This window comes from Thunnus albacares, chromosome 23, assembly GCF_914725855.1.
Source record: "Thunnus albacares chromosome 23, fThuAlb1.1, whole genome shotgun sequence".
NCBI classification, from domain to species: domain Eukaryota; kingdom Metazoa; phylum Chordata; class Actinopteri; order Scombriformes; family Scombridae; genus Thunnus; species Thunnus albacares.
Window position 1 is genome coordinate 23,609,617 of NC_058128.1, and position 20,629 is coordinate 23,630,245.

Below are 20,629 nucleotides of genomic sequence, written 5' to 3' on the forward strand. Positions count from 1 at the left end.
TGATTTCCCTTTGCGTCGTCCTTTCTCACCTTCACGGCTCCCAAACGCTCTGGTGGCTAGTATTTGGCACTCTCGCCGCCGCGGCCGGGGCTGTATTCCCAGTCAGGGAAGCTGGTCTTACCACTATGATGCACCTGTTATCTCCACAGAGCCTGCTTCTCTCAATTTCTCCCAAGGCGGGATTCAGTACCCGTCTCTGATCCACCCCAGTGACCCTGATGAGGAGTAACTGTACGCGCACGGAAGATGGATAGAGGTTTCCCCTGAAAAGTGAAAGACGCGTAATCAGCGACCTACGTGAAGCCCCAGTTCCTGTGATTGGCCAGGAGTTTGAACCCGAGCCGCTTGGCGGGAGGCAGCCACCATCATAACTGCGGCAGGTATTTACTGAAACACAACCTGTCGATTTTCATTACAAGCCTGGCAGCGTTTTCCACAATTTTCAAACACTGTACTACAACTGCTTTAAAAGAACTTCACGCTACTCGGAGCACGACCCGACGGTGCAGCAGACTTTTTGGGATCGCGCCTTGGCCGGGAATCGAACCCCGGGCCGGGTAACTGCTTGGGAAGCGGCTATGCCCGCCACGACACCACGGATGCCATGAAAAGCCCCATTGCCATGCCAGCACACGTGATGAACGCGGCACAGCGCTTAAAGTAAGATGAATTGCCTGTTTATTAGAAGGTTCAGTCACCGAGACAAAAAGGGCAAACTTTTGGAAAGGATGACAATTGTTTGAAACGCTTTTGTTTCCTCCAGGTATAGGCACGACGTTCCCTGATGGTCTAGTGGCTAGGATTCGGCGCTTTCACCGCCACGGCCCGGGTTCGATTCCCGGTCAGGGAATGCTGGCGTGGCATAGGATGAGTCGGTTGCCTGTATAGCTGCGCAAGTAATTTAGTCAAACAAGCCAAATTTGGAAGTGGGTGATCAGTGTTTGATTTACTTTTTGCTCCATCCCTCCCCACGCTCATGGATCCCTGGTGGTCTAGTGGCTAGGATTCGGCGCTCTCACCGCCGCGGCCCGGGTTCGATTCCCGGTCAGGGAACGCAGGAATGGCATGAGGTGAGTCGGCTGCGACAATAGCGATGCCAGTCGTTTAGTTTGTTAGCGGTGATCAGTGTATGGCTCCCTGAAGGTCCAGTGGCGAGTACTGGGCACTCTCACCGCCGCGGCCCGGGCTCGATTCCCAGTCAGGAAAGCTGGTCTTACCACTTATCAGGCACTTGTGTGTGACCTCCCAAGGCACCATCCAATCCCCATCTGATGAGGAATAACTGTACGTACACAGAAGATGGATAGAGGTTTCCCCCGAAAAGTGAAAGGCGTGCAATCAGCGACCTAGGAGGAGCCCGAGTCCCTGTGGATCGGACAGGAGTTTGAACCCCATCAGCTTGGCGGGAAGCAGCCACCATCACAACCGTGGCAAGTACTTACCGAAACACAACGTGTCCGTTTTCATACAAGCCTCGCGTCGTTTTCCACGCTTTTCAAAGACCGCACTGCGAGTGATTTAACACAGCTTCACATTGCTCCTGAAGACAAGCTGACTGTTCTGCAGACTTTTCAGATCAGATCAAGACAAGCTGACTGTTCTGCAGACTTTTCAGATCATGCATTGGCCGGGAATCGAACCCGGGTCAACTGCTTGGGAAGCAGCTATGCTCGCCACTATACCACCAATGCCATGGGAAGCCCCTTTGCAATGCCAGCACACACGATGGAGACGCAACAGCACGTGCACTGAAGTTCAGAAAGTCGACTATTTGCGAGTCCAGAATGCCATTTGCAAGCACTGCCCTCCTCCATTTCAGCAGTTTTCAAAAGCCGCGCAGCGCAAACGTTTTGCTTCAGTTCATCACCTTAAGAGCGCACGCCCATCTGATGACGGAAGGAACGGATAAAGGTTGAGGCCTCCGTAGTTGGCAGGATTCGAACCTGCGCGGGGAAACCCCAATGGATTTCTAGTCCATCGCCTTGACCACTCGGCCACAACTACCTCCCCTCCGCTTTTCAAAGGGTTGAGGCAACATTACAGATTTTAAAAGGACCATGTTTACAGTGTCAGCCCAATTGGATTAAACAGGCTGCTGTGAATATGAGAGCAACCATAACTTGCACGCATGAAAATATCAGCCACAAACATGTTAAGCAGGACTGCCGCTAGATTTGAACCCTGTGAAAGGTCTTTTCCACGAGCACAAGTTTTGATCTAACATGACCTAATCTGTCTGTCTGTGTAAAATCAGGGAATTCTCAAATCTAGTGTGGTTGATAGCTTGACGCAAAGAGCCTGCGAGTGCTTCTTGTCGTTCACAGCAGAGAAAATACAGTTTGTCATCAAGCCCAATCAAGTGGGCTGTCACACATAAGGGCTATTTAAAATACGATGAATTGCCTGCTTATTGGAAAGTTCAGTCACTGAGACAAAAAAGGCAAAGTTTGGGAGAGGGCGACAATTGTTTGATCCAGGTCTGTTTCCTCCAGTTGGGGGTAAGCGGCTCCCTGATGGTCTAGTGGCTAGGATTCGGCGCTCTCACCGCCGCGGCCCGGGTTCGATTCCCGGTCAGGGAAAGCTGAGGAGGCATGACGTGAGTTGGCTGCCTATATAGCGATGCCAGTAATTTAATCAAACCAGCCCAATTTTGTGGAGGGTGATCAGTCTTTGATTTCCCTTTGCGTCGTCCTTTCTCACCTTCACGGCTCCCAAACGCTCTGGTGGCTAGTATTTGGCACTCTCGCCGCCGCGGCCGGGGCTGTATTCCCAGTCAGGGAAGCTGGTCTTACCACTATGATGCACCTGTTATCTCCACAGAGCCTGCTTCTCTCAATTTCTCCCAAGGCGGGATTCAGTACCCGTCTCTGATCCACCCCAGTGACCCTGATGAGGAGTAACTGTACGCGCACGGAAGATGGATAGAGGTTTCCCCTGAAAAGTGAAAGACGCGTAATCAGCGACCTACGTGAAGCCCCAGTTCCTGTGATTGGCCAGGAGTTTGAACCCCGAGCCGCTTGGCGGGAGGCAGCCACCATCATAACTGCGGCAGGTATTTACTGAAACACAACCTGTCGATTTTCATTACAAGCCTGGCAGCGTTTTCCACAATTTTCAAACACTGTACTACAACTGCTTTAAAAGAACTTCACGCTACTCGGAGCACGACCCGACGGTGCAGCAGACTTTTTGGGATCGCGCCTTGGCCGGGAATCGAACCCCGGGCCGGGTAACTGCTTGGGAAGCGGCTATGCCCGCCACGACACCACGGATGCCATGAAAAGCCCCATTGCCATGCCAGCACACGTGATGAACGCGGCACAGCGCTTAAAGTAAGATGAATTGCCTGTTTATTAGAAGGTTCAGTCACCGAGACAAAAAGGGCAAACTTTTGGAAAGGATGACAATTGTTTGAAACGCTTTTGTTTCCTCCAGGTATAGGCACGACGTTCCCTGATGGTCTAGTGGCTAGGATTCGGCGCTTTCACCGCCGCGGCCCGGGTTCGATTCCCGGTCAGGGAATGCTGGCGTGGCATAGGATGAGTCGGTTGCCTGTATAGCCGCGCAAGTAATTTAGTCAAACAAGCCAAATTTGGAAGTGGGTGATCAGTGTTTGATTTACTTTTTGCTCCATCCCTCCCCACGCTCATGGATCCCTGGTGGTCTAGTGGCTAGGATTCGGCGCTCTCACCGCCGCGGCCCGGGTTCGATTCCCGGTCAGGGAACGCAGGAATGGCATGAGGTGAGTCGGCTGCGACAATAGCGATGCCAGTCGTTTAGTTTGTTAGCGGTGATCAGTGTATGGCTCCCTGAAGGTCCAGTGGCGAGTACTGGGCACTCTCACCGCCGCGGCCCGGGCTCGATTCCCAGTCAGGAAAGCTGGTCTTACCACTTATCAGGCACTTGTGTGTGACCTCCCAAGGCACCATCCAATCCCCATCTGATGAGGAATAACTGTACGTACACAGAAGATGGATAGAGGTTTCCCCCGAAAAGTGAAAGGCGTGCAATCAGCGACCTAGGAGGAGCCCGAGTCCCTGTGGATCGGACAGGAGTTTGAACCCCATCAGCTTGGCGGGAAGCAGCCACCATCACAACCGTGGCAAGTACTTACCGAAACACAACGTGTCCGTTTTCATACAAGCCTCGCGTCGTTTTCCACGCTTTTCAAAGACCGCACTGCGAGTGATTTAACACAGCTTCACATTGCTCCTGAAGACAAGCTGACTGTTCTGCAGACTTTTCAGATCAGATCAAGACAAGCTGACTGTTCTGCAGACTTTTCAGATCATGCATTGGCCGGGAATCGAACCCGGGTCAACTGCTTGGGAAGCAGCTATGCTCGCCACTATACCACCAATGCCATGGGAAGCCCCTTTGCAATGCCAGCACACACGATGGAGACGCAACAGCACGTGCACTGAAGTTCAGAAAGTCGACTATTTGCGAGTCCAGAATGCCATTTGCAAGCACTGCCCTCCTCCATTTCAGCAGTTTTCAAAAGCCGCGCAGCGCAAACGTTTTGCTTCAGTTCATCACCTTAAGAGCGCACGCCCATCTGATGACGGAAGGAACGGATAAAGGTTGAGGCCTCCGTAGTTGGCAGGAATCGAACCTGCGCGGGGAAACCCCAATGGATTTCTAGTCCATCGCCTTGACCACTCGGCCACAACTACCTCCCCTCCGCTTTTCAAAGGGTTGAGGCAACATTACAGATTTTAAAAGGACCATGTTTACAGTGTCAGCCCAATTGGATTAAACAGGCTGCTGTGAATATGAGAGCAACCATAACTTGCACGCATGAAAATATCAGCCACAAACATGTTAAGCAGGACTGCCGCTAGATTTGAACCCTGTGAAAGGTCTTTTCCACGAGCACAAGTTTTGATCTAACATGACCTAATCTGTCTGTCTGTGTAAAATCAGGGAATTCTCAAATCTAGTGTGGTTGATAGCTTGACGCAAAGAGCCTGCGAGTGCTTCTTGTCGTTCACAGCAGAGAAAATACAGTTTGTCATCAAGCCCAATCAAGTGGGCTGTCACACATAAGGGCTATTTAAAATACGATGAATTGCCTGCTTATTGGAAAGTTCAGTCACTGAGACAAAAAAGGCAAAGTTTGGGAGAGGGCGACAATTGTTTGATCCAGGTCTGTTTCCTCCAGTTGGGGGTAAGCGGCTCCCTGATGGTCTAGTGGCTAGGATTCGGCGCTCTCACCGCCGCGGCCCGGGTTCGATTCCCGGTCAGGGAAAGCTGAGGAGGCATGACGTGAGTTGGCTGCCTATATAGCGATGCCAGTAATTTAATCAAACCAGCCCAATTTTGTGGAGGGTGATCAGTCTTTGATTTCCCTTTGCGTCGTCCTTTCTCACCTTCACGGCTCCCAAACGCTCTGGTGGCTAGTATTTGGCACTCTCGCCGCCGCGGCCGGGGCTGTATTCCCAGTCAGGGAAGCTGGTCTTACCACTATGATGCACCTGTTATCTCCACAGAGCCTGCTTCTCTCAATTTCTCCCAAGGCGGGATTCAGTACCCGTCTCTGATCCACCCCAGTGACCCTGATGAGGAGTAACTGTACGCGCACGGAAGATGGATAGAGGTTTCCCCTGAAAAGTGAAAGACGCGTAATCAGCGACCTACGTGAAGCCCCAGTTCCTGTGATTGGCCAGGAGTTTGAACCCGAGCCGCTTGGCGGGAGGCAGCCACCATCATAACTGCGGCAGGTATTTACTGAAACACAACCTGTCGATTTTCATTACAAGCCTGGCAGCGTTTTCCACAATTTTCAAACACTGTACTACAACTGCTTTAAAAGAACTTCACGCTACTCGGAGCACGACCCGACGGTGCAGCAGACTTTTTGGGATCGCGCCTTGGCCGGGAATCGAACCCCGGGCCGGGTAACTGCTTGGGAAGCGGCTATGCCCGCCACGACACCACGGATGCCATGAAAAGCCCCATTGCCATGCCAGCACACGTGATGAACGCGGCACAGCGCTTAAAGTAAGATGAATTGCCTGTTTATTAGAAGGTTCAGTCACCGAGACAAAAAGGGCAAACTTTTGGAAAGGATGACAATTGTTTGAAACGCTTTTGTTTCCTCCAGGTATAGGCACGACGTTCCCTGATGGTCTAGTGGCTAGGATTCGGCGCTTTCACCGCCGCGGCCCGGGTTCGATTCCCGGTCAGGGAATGCTGGCGTGGCATAGGATGAGTCGGTTGCCTGTATAGCCGCGCAAGTAATTTAGTCAAACAAGCCAAATTTGGAAGTGGGTGATCAGTGTTTGATTTACTTTTTGCTCCATCCCTCCCCACGCTCATGGATCCCTGGTGGTCTAGTGGCTAGGATTCGGCGCTCTCACCGCCGCGGCCCGGGTTCGATTCCCGGTCAGGGAACGCAGGAATGGCATGAGGTGAGTCGGCTGCGACAATAGCGATGCCAGTCGTTTAGTTTGTTAGCGGTGATCAGTGTATGGCTCCCTGAAGGTCCAGTGGCGAGTACTGGGCACTCTCACCGCCGCGGCCCGGGCTCGATTCCCAGTCAGGAAAGCTGGTCTTACCACTTATCAGGCACTTGTGTGTGACCTCCCAAGGCACCATCCAATCCCCATCTGATGAGGAATAACTGTACGTACACAGAAGATGGATAGAGGTTTCCCCCGAAAAGTGAAAGGCGTGCAATCAGCGACCTAGGAGGAGCCCGAGTCCCTGTGGATCGGACAGGAGTTTGAACCCCATCAGCTTGGCGGGAAGCAGCCACCATCACAACCGTGGCAAGTACTTACCGAAACACAACGTGTCCGTTTTCATACAAGCCTCGCGTCGTTTTCCACGCTTTTCAAAGACCGCACTGCGAGTGATTTAACACAGCTTCACATTGCTCCTGAAGACAAGCTGACTGTTCTGCAGACTTCTCAGATCAGATCAAGACAAGCTGACTGTTCTGCAGACTTTTCAGATCATGCATTGGCCGGGAATCGAACCCGGGTCAACTGCTTGGGAAGCAGCTATGCTCGCCACTATACCACCAATGCCATGGGAAGCCCCTTTGCAATGCCAGCACACACGATGGAGACGCAACAGCACGTGCACTGAAGTTCAGAAAGTCGACTATTTGCGAGTCCAGAATGCCATTTGCAAGCACTGCCCTCCTCCATTTCAGCAGTTTTCAAAAGCCGCGCAGCTTCAGTTCATCACCTTAAGAGCGCACGCCCATCTGATGACGGAAGGAACGGATAAAGGTTGAGGCCTCCGTAGTTGGCAGGATTCGAACCTGCGCGGGGAAACCCCAATGGATTTCTAGTCCATCGCCTTGACCACTCGGCCACAACTACCTCCCCTCCGCTTTTCAAAGGGTTGAGGCAACATTACAGATTTTAAAAGGACCATGTTTACAGTGTCAGCCCAATTGGATTAAACAGGCTGCTGTGAATATGAGAGCAACCATAACTTGCACGCATGAAAATATCAGCCACAAACATGTTAAGCAGGACTGCCGCTAGATTTGAACCCTGTGAAAGGTCTTTTCCACGAGCACAAGTTTTGATCTAACATGACCTAATCTGTCTGTCTGTGTAAAATCAGGGAATTCTCAAATCTAGTGTGGTTGATAGCTTGACGCAAAGAGCCTGCGAGTGCTTCTTGTCGTTCACAGCAGAGAAAATACAGTTTGTCATCAAGCCCAATCAAGTGGGCTGTCACACATAAGGGCTATTTAAAATACGATGAATTGCCTGCTTATTGGAAAGTTCAGTCACTGAGACAAAAAAGGCAAAGTTTGGGAGAGGGCGACAATTGTTTGATCCAGGTCTGTTTCCTCCAGTTGGGGGTAAGCGGCTCCCTGATGGTCTAGTGGCTAGGATTCGGCGCTCTCACCGCCGCGGCCCGGGTTCGATTCCCGGTCAGGGAAAGCTGGGGAGGCATGACGTGAGTTGGCTGCTTATATAGCGATGCCAGTAATTTAATCAAACCAGCCCAATTTTGTGGAGGGTGATCAGTCTTTGATTTCCCTTTGCGTCGTCCTTTCTCACCTTCACGGCTCCCAAACGCTCTGGTGGCTAGTATTTGGCACTCTCGCCGCCGCGGCCGGGGCTGTATTCCCAGTCAGGGAAGCTGGTCTTACCACTATGATGCACCTGTTATCTCCACAGAGCCTGCTTCTCTCAATTTCTCCCAAGGCGGGATTCAGTACCCGTCTCTGATCCACCCCAGTGACCCTGATGAGGAGTAACTGTACGCGCACGGAAGATGGATAGAGGTTTCCCCTGAAAAGTGAAAGACGCGTAATCAGCGACCTACGTGAAGCCCCAGTTCCTGTGATTGGCCAGGAGTTTGAACCCGAGCCGCTTGGCGGGAGGCAGCCACCATCATAACTGCGGCAGGTATTTACTGAAACACAACCTGTCGATTTTCATTACAAGCCTGGCAGCGTTTTCCACAATTTTCAAACACTGTACTACAACTGCTTTAAAAGAACTTCACGCTACTCGGAGCACGACCCGACGGTGCAGCAGACTTTTTGGGATCGCGCCTTGGCCGGGAATCGAACCCCGGGCCGGGTAACTGCTTGGGAAGCGGCTATGCCCGCCACGACACCACGGATGCCATGAAAAGCCCCATTGCCATGCCAGCACACGTGATGAACGCGGCACAGCGCTTAAAGTAAGATGAATTGCCTGTTTATTAGAAGGTTCAGTCACCGAGACAAAAAGGGCAAACTTTTGGAAAGGATGACAATTGTTTGAAACGCTTTTGTTTCCTCCAGGTATAGGCACGACGTTCCCTGATGGTCTAGTGGCTAGGATTCGGCACTTTCACCGCCGCGGCCCGGGTTCGATTCCCGGTCAGGGAATGCTGGCGTGGCATAGGATGAGTCGGTTGCCTGTATAGCTGCGCAAGTAATTTAGTCAAACAAGCCAAATTTGGAAGTGGGTGATCAGTGTTTGATTTACTTTTTGCTCCATCCCTCCCCACGCTCATGGATCCCTGGTGGTCTAGTGGCTAGGATTCGGCGCTCTCACCGCCGCGGCCCGGGTTCGATTCCCGGTCAGGGAACGCAGGAATGGCATGAGGTGAGTCGGCTGCGACAATAGCGATGCCAGTCGTTTAGTTTGTTAGCGGTGATCAGTGTATGGCTCCCTGAAGGTCCAGTGGCGAGTACTGGGCACTCTCACCGCCGCGGCCCGGGCTCGATTCCCAGTCAGGAAAGCTGGTCTTACCACTTATCAGGCACTTGTGTGTGACCTCCCAAGGCACCATCCAATCCCCATCTGATGAGGAATAACTGTACGTACACAGAAGATGGATAGAGGTTTCCCCCGAAAAGTGAAAGGCGTGCAATCAGCGACCTAGGAGGAGCCCGAGTCCCTGTGGATCGGACAGGAGTTTGAACCCCATCAGCTTGGCGGGAAGCAGCCACCATCACAACCGTGGCAAGTACTTACCGAAACACAACGTGTCCGTTTTCATACAAGCCTCGCGTCGTTTTCCACGCTTTTCAAAGACCGCACTGCGAGTGATTTAACACAGCTTCATATTGCTCCTGAAGACAAGCTGACTGTTCTGCAGACTTCTCAGATCAGATCAAGACAAGCTGACTGTTCTGCAGACTTTTCAGATCATGCATTGGCCGGGAATCGAACCCGGGTCAACTGCTTGGGAAGCAGCTATGCTCGCCACTATACCACCAATGCCATGGGAAGCCCCTTTGCAATGCCAGCACACACGATGGAGACGCAACAGCACGTGCACTGAAGTTCAGAAAGTCGACTATTTGCGAGTCCAGAATGCCATTTGCAAGCACTGCCCTCCTCCATTTCAGCAGTTTTCGAAAGCCGCGCAGCACACACGTTTTGCTTCAGTTCATCACCTTAAGAGCGCACGCCCATCTGATGACGGAAGGAACGGATAAAGGTTGAGGCCTCCGTAGTTGGCAGGATTCGAACCTGCGCGGGGAAACCCCAATGGATTTCTAGTCCATCGCCTTGACCACTCGGCCACAACTACCTCCCCTCCGCTTTTCAAAGGGTTGAGGCAACATTACAGATTTTAAAAGGACCATGTTTACAGTGTCAGCCCAATTGGATTAAACAGGCTGCTGTGAATATGAGAGCAACCATAACTTGCACGCATGAAAATATCAGCCACAAACATGTTAAGCAGGACTGCCGCTAGATTTGAACCCTGTGAAAGGTCTTTTCCACGAGCACAAGTTTTGATCTAACATGACCTAATCTGTCTGTCTGTGTAAAATCAGGGAATTCTCAAATCTAGTGTGGTTGATAGCTTGACGCAAAGAGCCTGCGAGTGCTTCTTGTCGTTCACAGCAGAGAAAATACAGTTTGTCATCAAGCCCAATCAAGTGGGCTGTCACACATAAGGGCTATTTAAAATACGATGAATTGCCTGCTTATTGGAAAGTTCAGTCACTGAGACAAAAAAGGCAAAGTTTGGGAGAGGGCGACAATTGTTTGATCCAGGTCTGTTTCCTCCAGTTGGGGGTAAGCGGCTCCCTGATGGTCTAGTGGCTAGGATTCGGCGCTCTCACCGCCGCGGCCCGGGTTCGATTCCCGGTCAGGGAAAGCTGAGGAGGCATGACGTGAGTTGGCTGCCTATATAGCGATGCCAGTAATTTAATCAAACCAGCCCAATTTTGTGGAGGGTGATCAGTCTTTGATTTCCCTTTGCGTCGTCCTTTCTCACCTTCACGGCTCCCAAACGCTCTGGTGGCTAGTATTTGGCACTCTCGCCGCCGCGGCCGGGGCTGTATTCCCAGTCAGGGAAGCTGGTCTTACTCACTATGATGCACCTGTTATCTCCACAGAGCCTGCTTCTCTCAATTTCTCCCAAGGCGGGATTCAGTACCCGTCTCTGATCCACCCCAGTGACCCTGATGAGGAGTAACTGTACGCGCACGGAAGATGGATAGAGGTTTCCCCTGAAAAGTGAAAGACGCGTAATCAGCGACCTACGTGAAGCCCCAGTTCCTGTGATTGGCCAGGAGTTTGAACCCGAGCCGCTTGGCGGGAGGCAGCCACCATCATAACTGCGGCAGGTATTTACTGAAACACAACCTGTCGATTTTCATTACAAGCCTGGCAGCGTTTTCCACAATTTTCAAACACTGTACTACAACTGCTTTAAAAGAACTTCACGCTACTCGGAGCACGACCCGACGGTGCAGCAGACTTTTTGGGATCGCGCCTTGGCCGGGAATCGAACCCCGGGCCGGGTAACTGCTTGGGAAGCGGCTATGCCCGCCACGACACCACGGATGCCATGAAAAGCCCCATTGCCATGCCAGCACACGTGATGAACGCGGCACAGCGCTTCATCTCATTTAAAGTAAGATGAATTGCCTGTTTATTAGAAGGTTCAGTCACCGAGACAAAAAGGGCAAACTTTTGGAAAGGATGACAATTGTTTGAAACGCTTTTGTTTCCTCCAGGTATAGGCACGACGTTCCCTGATGGTCTAGTGGCTAGGATTCGGCGCTTTCACCGCCGCGGCCCGGGTTCGATTCCCGGTCAGGGAATGCTGGCGTGGCATAGGATGAGTCGGTTGCCTGTATAGCCGCGCAAGTAATTTAGTCAAACAAGCCAAATTTGGAAGTGGGTGATCAGTGTTTGATTTACTTTTTGCTCCATCCCTCCCCACGCTCATGGATCCCTGGTGGTCTAGTGGCTAGGATTCGGCGCTCTCACCGCCGCGGCCCGGGTTCGATTCCCGGTCAGGGAACGCAGGAATGGCATGAGGTGAGTCGGCTGCGACAATAGCGATGCCAGTCGTTTAGTTTGTTAGCGGTGATCAGTGTATGGCTCCCTGAAGGTCCAGTGGCGAGTACTGGGCACTCTCACCGCCGCGGCCCGGGCTCGATTCCCAGTCAGGAAAGCTGGTCTTACCACTTATCAGGCACTTGTGTGTGACCTCCCAAGGCACCATCCAATCCCCATCTGATGAGGAATAACTGTACGTACACAGAAGATGGATAGAGATTTCCCCCGAAAAGTGAAAGGCGTGCAATCAGCGACCTAGGAGGAGCCCGAGTCCCTGTGGATCGGACAGGAGTTTGAACCCCATCAGCTTGGCGGGAAGCAGCCACCATCACAACCGTGGCAAGTACTTACCGAAACACAACATGTCCGTTTTCATACAAGCCTCGCGTCGTTTTCCACGCTTTTCAAAGACCGCACTGCGAGTGATTTAACACAGCTTCACATTGCTCCTGAAGACAAGCTGACTGTTCTGCAGACTTCTCAGATCAGATCAAGACAAGCTGACTGTTCTGCAGACTTTTCAGATCATGCATTGGCCGGGAATCGAACCCGGGTCAACTGCTTGGGAAGCAGCTATGCTCGCCACTATACCACCAATGCCATGGGAAGCCCCTTTGCAATGCCAGCACACACGATGGAGACGCAACAGCACGTGCACTGAAGTTCAGAAAGTCGACTATTTGCGAGTCCAGAATGCCATTTGCAAGCACTGCCCTCCTCCATTTCAGCAGTTTTCAAAAGCCGCGCAGCTTCAGTTCATCACCTTAAGAGCGCACGCCCATCTGATGACGGAAGGAACGGATAAAGGTTGAGGCCTCCGTAGTTGGCAGGATTCGAACCTGCGCGGGGAAACCCCAATGGATTTCTAGTCCATCGCCTTGACCACTCGGCCACAACTACCTCCCCTCCGCTTTTCAAAGGGTTGAGGCAACATTACAGATTTTAAAAGGACCATGTTTACAGTGTCAGCCCAATTGGATTAAACAGGCTGCTGTGAATATGAGAGCAACCATAACTTGCACGCATGAAAATATCAGCCACAAACATGTTAAGCAGGACTGCCGCTAGATTTGAACCCTGTGAAAGGTCTTTTCCACGAGCACAAGTTTTGATCTAACATGACCTAATCTGTCTGTCTGTGTAAAATCAGGGAATTCTCAAATCTAGTGTGGTTGATAGCTTGACGCAAAGAGCCTGCGAGTGTTTCTTGTCGTTCACAGCAGAGAAAATACAGTTTGTCATCAAGCCCAATCAAGTGGGCTGTCACACATAAGGGCTATTTAAAATACGATGAATTGCCTGCTTATTGGAAAGTTCAGTCACTGAGACAAAAAAGGCAAAGTTTGGGAGAGGGCGACAATTGTTTGATCCAGGTCTGTTTCCTCCAGTTGGGGGTAAGCGGCTCCCTGATGGTCTAGTGGCTAGGATTCGGCGCTCTCACCGCCGCGGCCCGGGTTCGATTCCCGGTCAGGGAAAGCTGAGGAGGCATGACGTGAGTTGGCTGCCTATATAGCGATGCCAGTAATTTAATCAAACCAGCCCAATTTTGTGGAGGGTGATCAGTCTTTGATTTCCCTTTGCGTCGTCCTTTCTCACCTTCACGGCTCCCAAACGCTCTGGTGGCTAGTATTTGGCACTCTCGCCGCCGCGGCCGGGGCTGTATTCCCAGTCAGGGAAGCTGGTCTTACCACTATGATGCACCTGTTATCTCCACAGAGCCTGCTTCTCTCAATTTCTCCCAAGGCGGGATTCAGTACCCGTCTCTGATCCACCCCAGTGACCCTGATGAGGAGTAACTGTACGCGCACGGAAGATGGATAGAGGTTTCCCCTGAAAAGTGAAAGACGCGTAATCAGCGACCTACGTGAAGCCCCAGTTCCTGTGATTGGCCAGGAGTTTGAACCCGAGCCGCTTGGCGGGAGGCAGCCACCATCATAACTGCGGCAGGTATTTACTGAAACACAACCTGTCGATTTTCATTACAAGCCTGGCAGCGTTTTCCACAATTTTCAAACACTGTACTACAACTGCTTTAAAAGAACTTCACGCTACTCGGAGCACGACCCGACGGTGCAGCAGACTTTTTGGGATCGCGCCTTGGCCGGGAATCGAACCCCGGGCCGGGTAACTGCTTGGGAAGCGGCTATGCCCGCCACGACACCACGGATGCCATGAAAAGCCCCATTGCCATGCCAGCACACGTGATGAACGCGGCACAGCGCTTCATCTCATTTAAAGTAAGATGAATTGCCTGTTTATTAGAAGGTTCAGTCACCGAGACAAAAAGGGCAAACTTTTGGAAAGGATGACAATTGTTTGAAACGCTTTTGTTTCCTCCAGGTATAGGCACGACATTCCCTGATGGTCTAGTGGCTAGGATTCGGCGCTTTCACCGCCGCGGCCCGGGTTCGATTCCCGGTCAGGGAATGCTGGCGTGGCATAGGATGAGTCGGTTGCCTGTATAGCCGCGCAAGTAATTTAGTCAAACAAGCCAAATTTGGAAGTGGGTGATCAGTGTTTGATTTACTTTTTGCTCCATCCCTCCCCACGCTCATGGATCCCTGGTGGTCTAGTGGCTAGGATTCGGCGCTCTCACCGCCGCGGCCCGGGTTCGATTCCCGGTCAGGGAACGCAGGAATGGCATGAGGTGAGTCGGCTGCGACAATAGCGATGCCAGTCGTTTAGTTTGTTAGCGGTGATCAGTGTATGGCTCCCTGAAGGGTACTGGGCACTCTCACCGCCGCGGCCCGGGCTCGATTCCCAGTCAGGAAAGCTGGTCTTACCACTATCAGGCACTTGTGTGTGACCTCCCAAGGCACCATCCAATCCCCATCTGATGAGGAATAACTGTACGTACACAGAAGATGGATAGAGGTTTCCCCCGAAAAGTGAAAGGCGTGCAATCAGCGACCTAGGAGGAGCCCGAGTCCCTGTGGATCGGACAGGAGTTTGAACCCCATCAGCTTGGCGGGAAGCAGCCACCATCACAACCGTGGCAAGTACTTACCGAAACACAACGTGTCCGTTTTCATACAAGCCTCGCGTCGTTTTCCACGCTTTTCAAAGACCGCACTGCGAGTGATTTAACACAGCTTCACATTGCTCCTGAAGACAAGCTGACTGTTCTGCAGACTTTTCAGATCAGATCAAGACAAGCTGACTGTTCTGCAGACTTTTCAGATCATGCATTGGCCGGGAATCAAACCCGGGTCAACTGCTTGGGAAGCAGCTATGCTCGCCACTATACCACCAATGCCATGGGAAGCCCCTTTGCAATGCCAGCACACACGATGGAGACGCAACAGCACGTGCACTGAAGTTCAGAAAGTCGACTATTTGCGAGTCCAGAATGCCATTTGCAAGCACTGCCCTCCTCCATTTCAGCAGTTTTCAAAAGCCGCGCAGCGCAAACGTTTTGCTTCAGTTCATCACCTTAAGAGCACACGCCCATCTGATGACGGAAGGAACGGATAAAGGTTGAGGCCTCCGTAGTTGGCAGGATTCGAACCTGCGCGGGGAAACCCCAATGGATTTCTAGTCCATCGCCTTGACCACTCGGCCACAACTACCTCCCCTCCGCTTTTCAAAGGGTTGAGGCAACATTACAGATTTTAAAAGGACCATGTTTACAGTGTCAGCCCAATTGGATTAAACAGGCTGCTGTGAATATGAGAGCAACCATAACTTGCACGCATGAAAATATCAGCCACAAACATGTTAAGCAGGACTGCCGCTAGATTTGAACCCTGTGAAAGGTCTTTTCCACGAGCACAAGTTTTGATCTAACATGACCTAATCTGTCTGTCTGTGTAAAATCAGGGAATTCTCAAATCTAGTGTGGTTGATAGCTTGACGCAAAGAGCCTGCGAGTGCTTCTTGTCGTTCACAGCAGAGAAAATACAGTTTGTCATCAAGCCCAATCAGGTGGGCTGTCACACATAAGGGCTATTTAAAATACGATGAATTGCCTGCTTATTGGAAAGTTCAGTCACTGAGACAAAAAAGGCAAAGTTTGGGAGAGGGCGACAATTGTTTGATCCAGGTCTGTTTCCTCCAGTTGGGGGTAAGCGGCTCCCTGATGGTCTAGTGGCTAGGATTCGGCGCTCTCACCGCCGCGGCCCGGGTTCGATTCCCGGTCAGGGAAAGCTGAGGAGGCATGACGTGAGTTGGCTGCCTATATAGCGATGCCAGTAATTTAATCAAACCAGCCCAATTTTGTGGAGGATGATCAGTCTTTGATTTCCCTTTGCGTCGTCCTTTCTCACCTTCACGGCTCCCAAACGCTCTGGTGGCTAGTATTTGGCACTCTCGCCGCCGCGGCCGGGGCTGTATTCCCAGTCAGGGAAGCTGGTCTTACCACTATGATGCACCTGTTATCTCCACAGAGCCTGCTTCTCTCAATTTCTCCCAAGGCGGGATTCAGTACCCGTCTCTGATCCACCCCAGTGACCCTGATGAGGAGTAACTGTACGCGCACGGAAGATGGATAGAGGTTTCCCCTGAAAAGTGAAAGACGCGTAATCAGCGACCTACGTGAAGCCCCAGTTCCTGTGATTGGCCAGGAGTTTGAACCCGAGCCGCTTGGCGGGAGGCAGCCACCATCATAACTGCGGCAGGTATTTACTGAAACACAACCTGTCGATTTTCATTACAAGCCTGGCAGCGTTTTCCACAATTTTCAAACACTGTACTACAACTGCTTTAAAAGAACTTCACGCTACTCGGAGCACGACCCGACGGTGCAGCAGACTTTTTGGGATCGCGCCTTGGCCGGGAATCGAACCCCGGGCTGGGTAACTGCTTGGGAAGCGGCTATGCCCGCCACGACACCACGGATTCCATGAAAAGCCCCATTGCCATGCCAGCACACGTGATGAACGCGGCACAGCGCTTCATCTCATTTAAAGTAAGATGAATTGCCTGTTTATTAGAAGGTTCAGTCACCGAGACAAAAAGGGCAAACTTTTGGAAAGGATGACAATTGTTTGAAACGCTTTTGTTTCCTCCAGGTATAGGCACGACGTTCCCTGATGGTCTAGTGGCTAGGATTCGGCGCTTTCACCGCCGCGGCCCGGGTTCGATTCCCGGTCAGGGAATGCTGGCGTGGCATAGGATGAGTCGGTTGCCTGTATAGCCGCGCAAGTAATTTAGTCAAACAAGCCAAATTTGGAAGTGGGTGATCAGTGTTTGATTTACTTTTTGCTCCATCCCTCCCCACGCTCATGGATCCCTGGTGGTCTAGTGGCTAGGATTCGGCGCTCTCACCGCCGCGGCCCGGGTTCGATTCCCGGTCAGGGAACGCAGGAATGGCATGAGGTGAGTCGGCTGCGACAATAGCGATGCCAGTCGTTTAGTTTGTTAGCGGTGATCAGTGTATGGCTCCCTGAAGGTCCAGTGGCGAGTACTGGGCACTCTCACCGCCGCGGCCCGGGCTCGATTCCCAGTCAGGAAAGCTGGTCTTACCACTTATCAGGCACTTGTGTGTGACCTCCCAAGGCACCATCCAATCCCCATCTGATGAGGAATAACTGTACGTACACAGAAGATGGATAGAGGTGAAAAGTGAAAGGCGTGCAATCAGCGACCTAGGAGGAGCCCGAGTCCCTGTGGATCGGACAGGAGTTTGAACCCCATCAGCTTGGCGGGAAGCAGCCACCATCACAACCGTGGCAAGTACTTACCGAAACACAACGTGTCCGTTTTCATACAAGCCTCGCGTCGTTTTCCACGCTTTTCAAAGACCGCACTGCGAGTGATTTAACACAGCTTCACATTGCTCCTGAAGACAAGCTGACTGTTCTGCAGACTTTTCAGATCAGATCAAGACAAGCTGACTGTTCTGCAGACTTTTCAGATCATGCATTGGCCGGGAATCGAACCCGGGTCAACTGCTTGGGAAGCAGCTATGCTCGCCACTATACCACCAATGCCATGGGAAGCCCCTTTGCAATGCCAGCACACACGATGGAGACGCAACAGCACGTGCACTGAAGTTCAGAAAGTCGACTATTTGCGAGTCCAGAATGCCATTTGCAAGCACTGCCCTCCTCCATTTCAGCAGTTTTCAAAAGCCGCGCAGCGCAAACGTTTTGCTTCAGTTCATCACCTTAAGAGCGCACGCCCATCTGATGACGGAAGGAACGGATAAAGGTTGAGGCCTCCGTAGTTGGCAGGATTCGAACCTGCGCGGGGAAACCCCAATGGATTTCTAGTCCATCGCCTTGACCACTCGGCCACAACTACCTCCCCTCCGCTTTTCAAAGGGTTGAGGCAACATTACAGATTTTAAAAGGACCATGTTTACAGTGTCAGCCCAATTGGATTAAACAGGCTGCTGTGAATATGAGAGCAACCATAACGTGCACGCATGAAAATATCAGCCACAAACATGTTAAGCAGGACTGCCGCTAGATTTGAACCCTGTGAAAGGTCTTTTCCACGAGCACAAGTTTTGATCTAACATGACCTAATCTGTCTGTCTGTGTAAAATCAGGGAATTCTCAAATCTAGTGTGGTTGATAGCTTGACGCAAAGAGCCTGCGAGTGCTTCTTGTCGTTCACAGCAGAGAAAATACAGTTTGTCATCAAGCCCAATCAAGTGGGCTGTCACACATAAGGGCTATTTAAAATACGATGAATTGCCTGCTTATTAGAAAGTTCAGTCACTGAGACAAAAAAGGCAAAGTTTGGGAGAGGGCGACAATTGTTTGATCCAGGTCTGTTTCCTCCAGTTGGGGGTAAGCGGCTCCCTGATGGTCTAGTGGCTAGGATTCGGCGCTCTCACCGCCGCGGCCCGGGTTCGATTCCCGGTCAGGGAAAGCTGAGGAGGCATGACGTGAGTTGGCTGCCTATATAGCGATGCCAGTAATTTAATCAAACCAGCCCAATTTTGTGGAGGGTGATCAGTCTTTGATTTCCCTTTGCGTCGTCCTTTCTCACCTTCACGGCTCCCAAACGCTCTGGTGGCTAGTATTTGGCACTCTCGCCGCCGCGGCCGGGGCTGTATTCCCAGTCAGGGAAGCTGGTCTTACCACTATGATGCACCTGTTATCTCCACAGAGCCTGCTTCTCTCAATTTCTCCCAAGGCGGGATTCAGTACCCGTCTCTGATCCACCCCAGTGACCCTGATGAGGAGTAACTGTACGCGCACGGAAGATGGATAGAGGTTTCCCCTGAAAAGTGAAAGACGCGTAATCAGCGACCTACGTGAAGCCCCAGTTCCTGTGATTGGCCAGGAGTTTGAACCCGAGCCGCTTGGCGGGAGGCAGCCACCATCATAACTGCGGCAGGTATTTACTGAAACACAACCTGTCGATTTTCATTACAAGCCTGGCAGCGTTTTCCACAATTTTCAAACACTGTACTACAACTGCTTTAAAAGAACTTCACGCTACTCGGAGTACGACCCGACGGTGCAGCAGACTTTTTGGGATCGCGCCTTGGCCGGGAATCGAACCCCGGGCCGGGTAACTGCTTGGGAAGCGGCTATGCCCGCCACGACACCACAGATGCCATGAAAAGCCCCATTGCCATGCCAGCACACGTGATGAACGCGGCACAGCGCTTCATCTCATTTAAAGTAAGATGAATTGCCTGTTTATTAGAAGGTTCAGTCACCGAGACAAAAAGGGCAAACTTTTGGAAAGGATGACAATTGTTTGAAACGCTTTTGTTTCCTCCAGGTATAGGCACGACGTTCCCTGATGGTCTAGTGGCTAGGATTCGGCGCTTTCACCGCCGCGGCCCGGGTTCGATTCCCGGTCAGGGAATGCTGGCGTGGCATAGGATGAGTCGGTTGCCTGTATAGCCGCGCAAGTAATTTAGTCAAACAAGCCAAATTTGGAAGTGGGTGATCAGTGTTTGATTTACTTTTTGCTCCATCCCTCCCCACGCTCATGGATCCCTGGTGGTCTAGTGGCTAGGATTTGCCACTCTCACTGCCGCGGCCGGGGTTCGATTCCCGGTTAGGAAAGCTTGTCTTACAACTATGATGCACTTGTGTGTGTGACCTCCCAAGGCTGCTTGTCTGACTTTCTCCCAAGGCATGATCCAATACCCATCTCTGATCTTGATCTTCCTTTAAGATGTGTGTTGTCGCCAGGGGAATGGGTGAAGCAGGATTGGCATCAGGCTGGTGCTACCAGCCAAGGCAGCAGAAGTGGGTAACATGGAGGTCTTAGGCCAGGAAGTCTGCACAGAGATTGCTTGCATCAAGGCCTGTGAGAGGGCATAGCATGTATGAAATAGAGCACACACATTCCAGTAAAATAAAATTTTTACTCACCCATCTGGAAAGGACATGGATGATTTCTAAGATAGCACTTGGTAAAAAGCTGTCACTACATTTGTGTATTCTCAGGCTTAACTATCATAATGATGGTCTAGATGATAATTCAGTGGAACTCCTACATGCTTGTAAAGATGTACAATGCAATTATGTAGGAAAAATTATTTTGACCTGATAAGAGATTATCAGGTGCTTTTTGGCTTATTGCCTTCATCAGGATACATACATACACAGACATCAAAAACACATGTTCTGCTGCCACACAGAGGACTGTGACTTTGGGTGAAAACTTGTCTGTGTTTTGACTGCAGGCTAACAAGGCCTTCTCATTCCTTTCACACCATTACAGCTTCCATTAAAGACAGAGAGAGAGATGGGTAGAAAGCAATGATTAGAGGAGAGTGCAGTCCAGAAAGAGAGAGTCATGAAAGAGGACGAGATGAAGACAGATAGACAAAGTGGTAAGAATGAGGAGGTGTCTGTGAGGTATTTAAATTCTGTCTGCTGTTTGATTCTCAGGAGGATTGAGAGGAAGGCAATAAGGTGAGTTTTTGATGCAGAAATTTA

The 20,629-nt window shown here is 51.3% G+C and overlaps 2 long non-coding RNA genes and 36 other non-coding genes across 38 annotated transcripts; 22 read left to right on the forward strand and 16 right to left on the reverse strand.

Moving 5' to 3' along the window:
* The first annotated feature begins 778 nt into the window (after positions 1–778).
* Positions 779–850, forward strand: trnae-uuc. The gene has a single exon. It is a non-coding gene; the product is annotated as a tRNA-Glu (tRNA).
* A 131-nt stretch (positions 851–981) lies between these two features.
* trnae-cuc lies at positions 982–1,053 on the forward strand. The gene has a single exon. It is a non-coding gene; the product is annotated as a tRNA-Glu (tRNA).
* Positions 1,054–1,619: 566 nt separating this feature from the next.
* Positions 1,620–1,691, reverse strand: trnag-ccc. The gene has a single exon. It is a non-coding gene; the product is annotated as a tRNA-Gly (tRNA).
* A 231-nt stretch (positions 1,692–1,922) lies between these two features.
* Positions 1,923–2,004, reverse strand: trnas-aga. The gene has a single exon. It is a non-coding gene; the product is annotated as a tRNA-Ser (tRNA).
* Positions 2,005–2,507: 503 nt separating this feature from the next.
* On the forward strand, positions 2,508–2,579 carry trnae-cuc. Its single transcript has one exon. It is a non-coding gene; the product is annotated as a tRNA-Glu (tRNA).
* An 871-nt stretch (positions 2,580–3,450) lies between these two features.
* Positions 3,451–3,522, forward strand: trnae-uuc. Its single transcript has one exon. It is a non-coding gene; the product is annotated as a tRNA-Glu (tRNA).
* A 131-nt stretch (positions 3,523–3,653) lies between these two features.
* trnae-cuc lies at positions 3,654–3,725 on the forward strand. The gene has a single exon. It is a non-coding gene; the product is annotated as a tRNA-Glu (tRNA).
* A 420-nt stretch (positions 3,726–4,145) lies between these two features.
* Positions 4,146–7,906, reverse strand: LOC122975368. Its single transcript, XR_006400638.1, has 2 exons — positions 7,198–7,906; positions 4,146–4,539 (listed from the first exon to the last, which is right to left on the reverse strand). It is a non-coding gene; the product is annotated as an uncharacterized LOC122975368 (long non-coding RNA).
* On the reverse strand, positions 4,292–4,363 carry trnag-ccc. The gene has a single exon. It is a non-coding gene; the product is annotated as a tRNA-Gly (tRNA).
* Positions 4,595–4,676, reverse strand: trnas-aga. Its single transcript has one exon. It is a non-coding gene; the product is annotated as a tRNA-Ser (tRNA).
* Positions 5,180–5,251, forward strand: trnae-cuc. The gene has a single exon. It is a non-coding gene; the product is annotated as a tRNA-Glu (tRNA).
* Positions 6,122–6,193, forward strand: trnae-uuc. Its single transcript has one exon. It is a non-coding gene; the product is annotated as a tRNA-Glu (tRNA).
* trnae-cuc lies at positions 6,325–6,396 on the forward strand. Its single transcript has one exon. It is a non-coding gene; the product is annotated as a tRNA-Glu (tRNA).
* trnag-ccc lies at positions 6,963–7,034 on the reverse strand. Its single transcript has one exon. It is a non-coding gene; the product is annotated as a tRNA-Gly (tRNA).
* Positions 7,253–7,334, reverse strand: trnas-aga. Its single transcript has one exon. It is a non-coding gene; the product is annotated as a tRNA-Ser (tRNA).
* trnae-cuc lies at positions 7,838–7,909 on the forward strand. The gene has a single exon. It is a non-coding gene; the product is annotated as a tRNA-Glu (tRNA).
* An 870-nt stretch (positions 7,910–8,779) lies between these two features.
* trnae-uuc lies at positions 8,780–8,851 on the forward strand. Its single transcript has one exon. It is a non-coding gene; the product is annotated as a tRNA-Glu (tRNA).
* A 131-nt stretch (positions 8,852–8,982) lies between these two features.
* On the forward strand, positions 8,983–9,054 carry trnae-cuc. Its single transcript has one exon. It is a non-coding gene; the product is annotated as a tRNA-Glu (tRNA).
* Positions 9,055–9,620: 566 nt separating this feature from the next.
* trnag-ccc lies at positions 9,621–9,692 on the reverse strand. Its single transcript has one exon. It is a non-coding gene; the product is annotated as a tRNA-Gly (tRNA).
* LOC122975367 lies at positions 9,684–12,988 on the reverse strand. Its single transcript, XR_006400637.1, has 2 exons — positions 12,538–12,988; positions 9,684–9,868 (listed from the first exon to the last, which is right to left on the reverse strand). It is a non-coding gene; the product is annotated as an uncharacterized LOC122975367 (long non-coding RNA).
* On the reverse strand, positions 9,924–10,005 carry trnas-aga. The gene has a single exon. It is a non-coding gene; the product is annotated as a tRNA-Ser (tRNA).
* trnae-cuc lies at positions 10,509–10,580 on the forward strand. Its single transcript has one exon. It is a non-coding gene; the product is annotated as a tRNA-Glu (tRNA).
* Positions 11,462–11,533, forward strand: trnae-uuc. The gene has a single exon. It is a non-coding gene; the product is annotated as a tRNA-Glu (tRNA).
* Positions 11,665–11,736, forward strand: trnae-cuc. The gene has a single exon. It is a non-coding gene; the product is annotated as a tRNA-Glu (tRNA).
* trnag-ccc lies at positions 12,303–12,374 on the reverse strand. The gene has a single exon. It is a non-coding gene; the product is annotated as a tRNA-Gly (tRNA).
* Positions 12,593–12,674, reverse strand: trnas-aga. Its single transcript has one exon. It is a non-coding gene; the product is annotated as a tRNA-Ser (tRNA).
* A 189-nt stretch (positions 12,989–13,177) lies between the features above and the next one.
* On the forward strand, positions 13,178–13,249 carry trnae-cuc. The gene has a single exon. It is a non-coding gene; the product is annotated as a tRNA-Glu (tRNA).
* An 880-nt stretch (positions 13,250–14,129) lies between these two features.
* Positions 14,130–14,201, forward strand: trnae-uuc. The gene has a single exon. It is a non-coding gene; the product is annotated as a tRNA-Glu (tRNA).
* A 131-nt stretch (positions 14,202–14,332) lies between these two features.
* On the forward strand, positions 14,333–14,404 carry trnae-cuc. Its single transcript has one exon. It is a non-coding gene; the product is annotated as a tRNA-Glu (tRNA).
* Positions 14,405–14,958: 554 nt separating this feature from the next.
* Positions 14,959–15,030, reverse strand: trnag-ccc. The gene has a single exon. It is a non-coding gene; the product is annotated as a tRNA-Gly (tRNA).
* A 231-nt stretch (positions 15,031–15,261) lies between these two features.
* trnas-aga lies at positions 15,262–15,343 on the reverse strand. The gene has a single exon. It is a non-coding gene; the product is annotated as a tRNA-Ser (tRNA).
* Positions 15,344–15,846: 503 nt separating this feature from the next.
* Positions 15,847–15,918, forward strand: trnae-cuc. The gene has a single exon. It is a non-coding gene; the product is annotated as a tRNA-Glu (tRNA).
* Positions 15,919–16,798: 880 nt separating this feature from the next.
* Positions 16,799–16,870, forward strand: trnae-uuc. Its single transcript has one exon. It is a non-coding gene; the product is annotated as a tRNA-Glu (tRNA).
* Positions 16,871–17,001: 131 nt separating this feature from the next.
* trnae-cuc lies at positions 17,002–17,073 on the forward strand. The gene has a single exon. It is a non-coding gene; the product is annotated as a tRNA-Glu (tRNA).
* A 559-nt stretch (positions 17,074–17,632) lies between these two features.
* Positions 17,633–17,704, reverse strand: trnag-ccc. The gene has a single exon. It is a non-coding gene; the product is annotated as a tRNA-Gly (tRNA).
* Positions 17,705–17,935: 231 nt separating this feature from the next.
* Positions 17,936–18,017, reverse strand: trnas-aga. The gene has a single exon. It is a non-coding gene; the product is annotated as a tRNA-Ser (tRNA).
* A 503-nt stretch (positions 18,018–18,520) lies between these two features.
* On the forward strand, positions 18,521–18,592 carry trnae-cuc. Its single transcript has one exon. It is a non-coding gene; the product is annotated as a tRNA-Glu (tRNA).
* An 880-nt stretch (positions 18,593–19,472) lies between these two features.
* trnae-uuc lies at positions 19,473–19,544 on the forward strand. Its single transcript has one exon. It is a non-coding gene; the product is annotated as a tRNA-Glu (tRNA).
* The last annotated feature ends 1,085 nt before the right edge of the window (positions 19,545–20,629 follow it).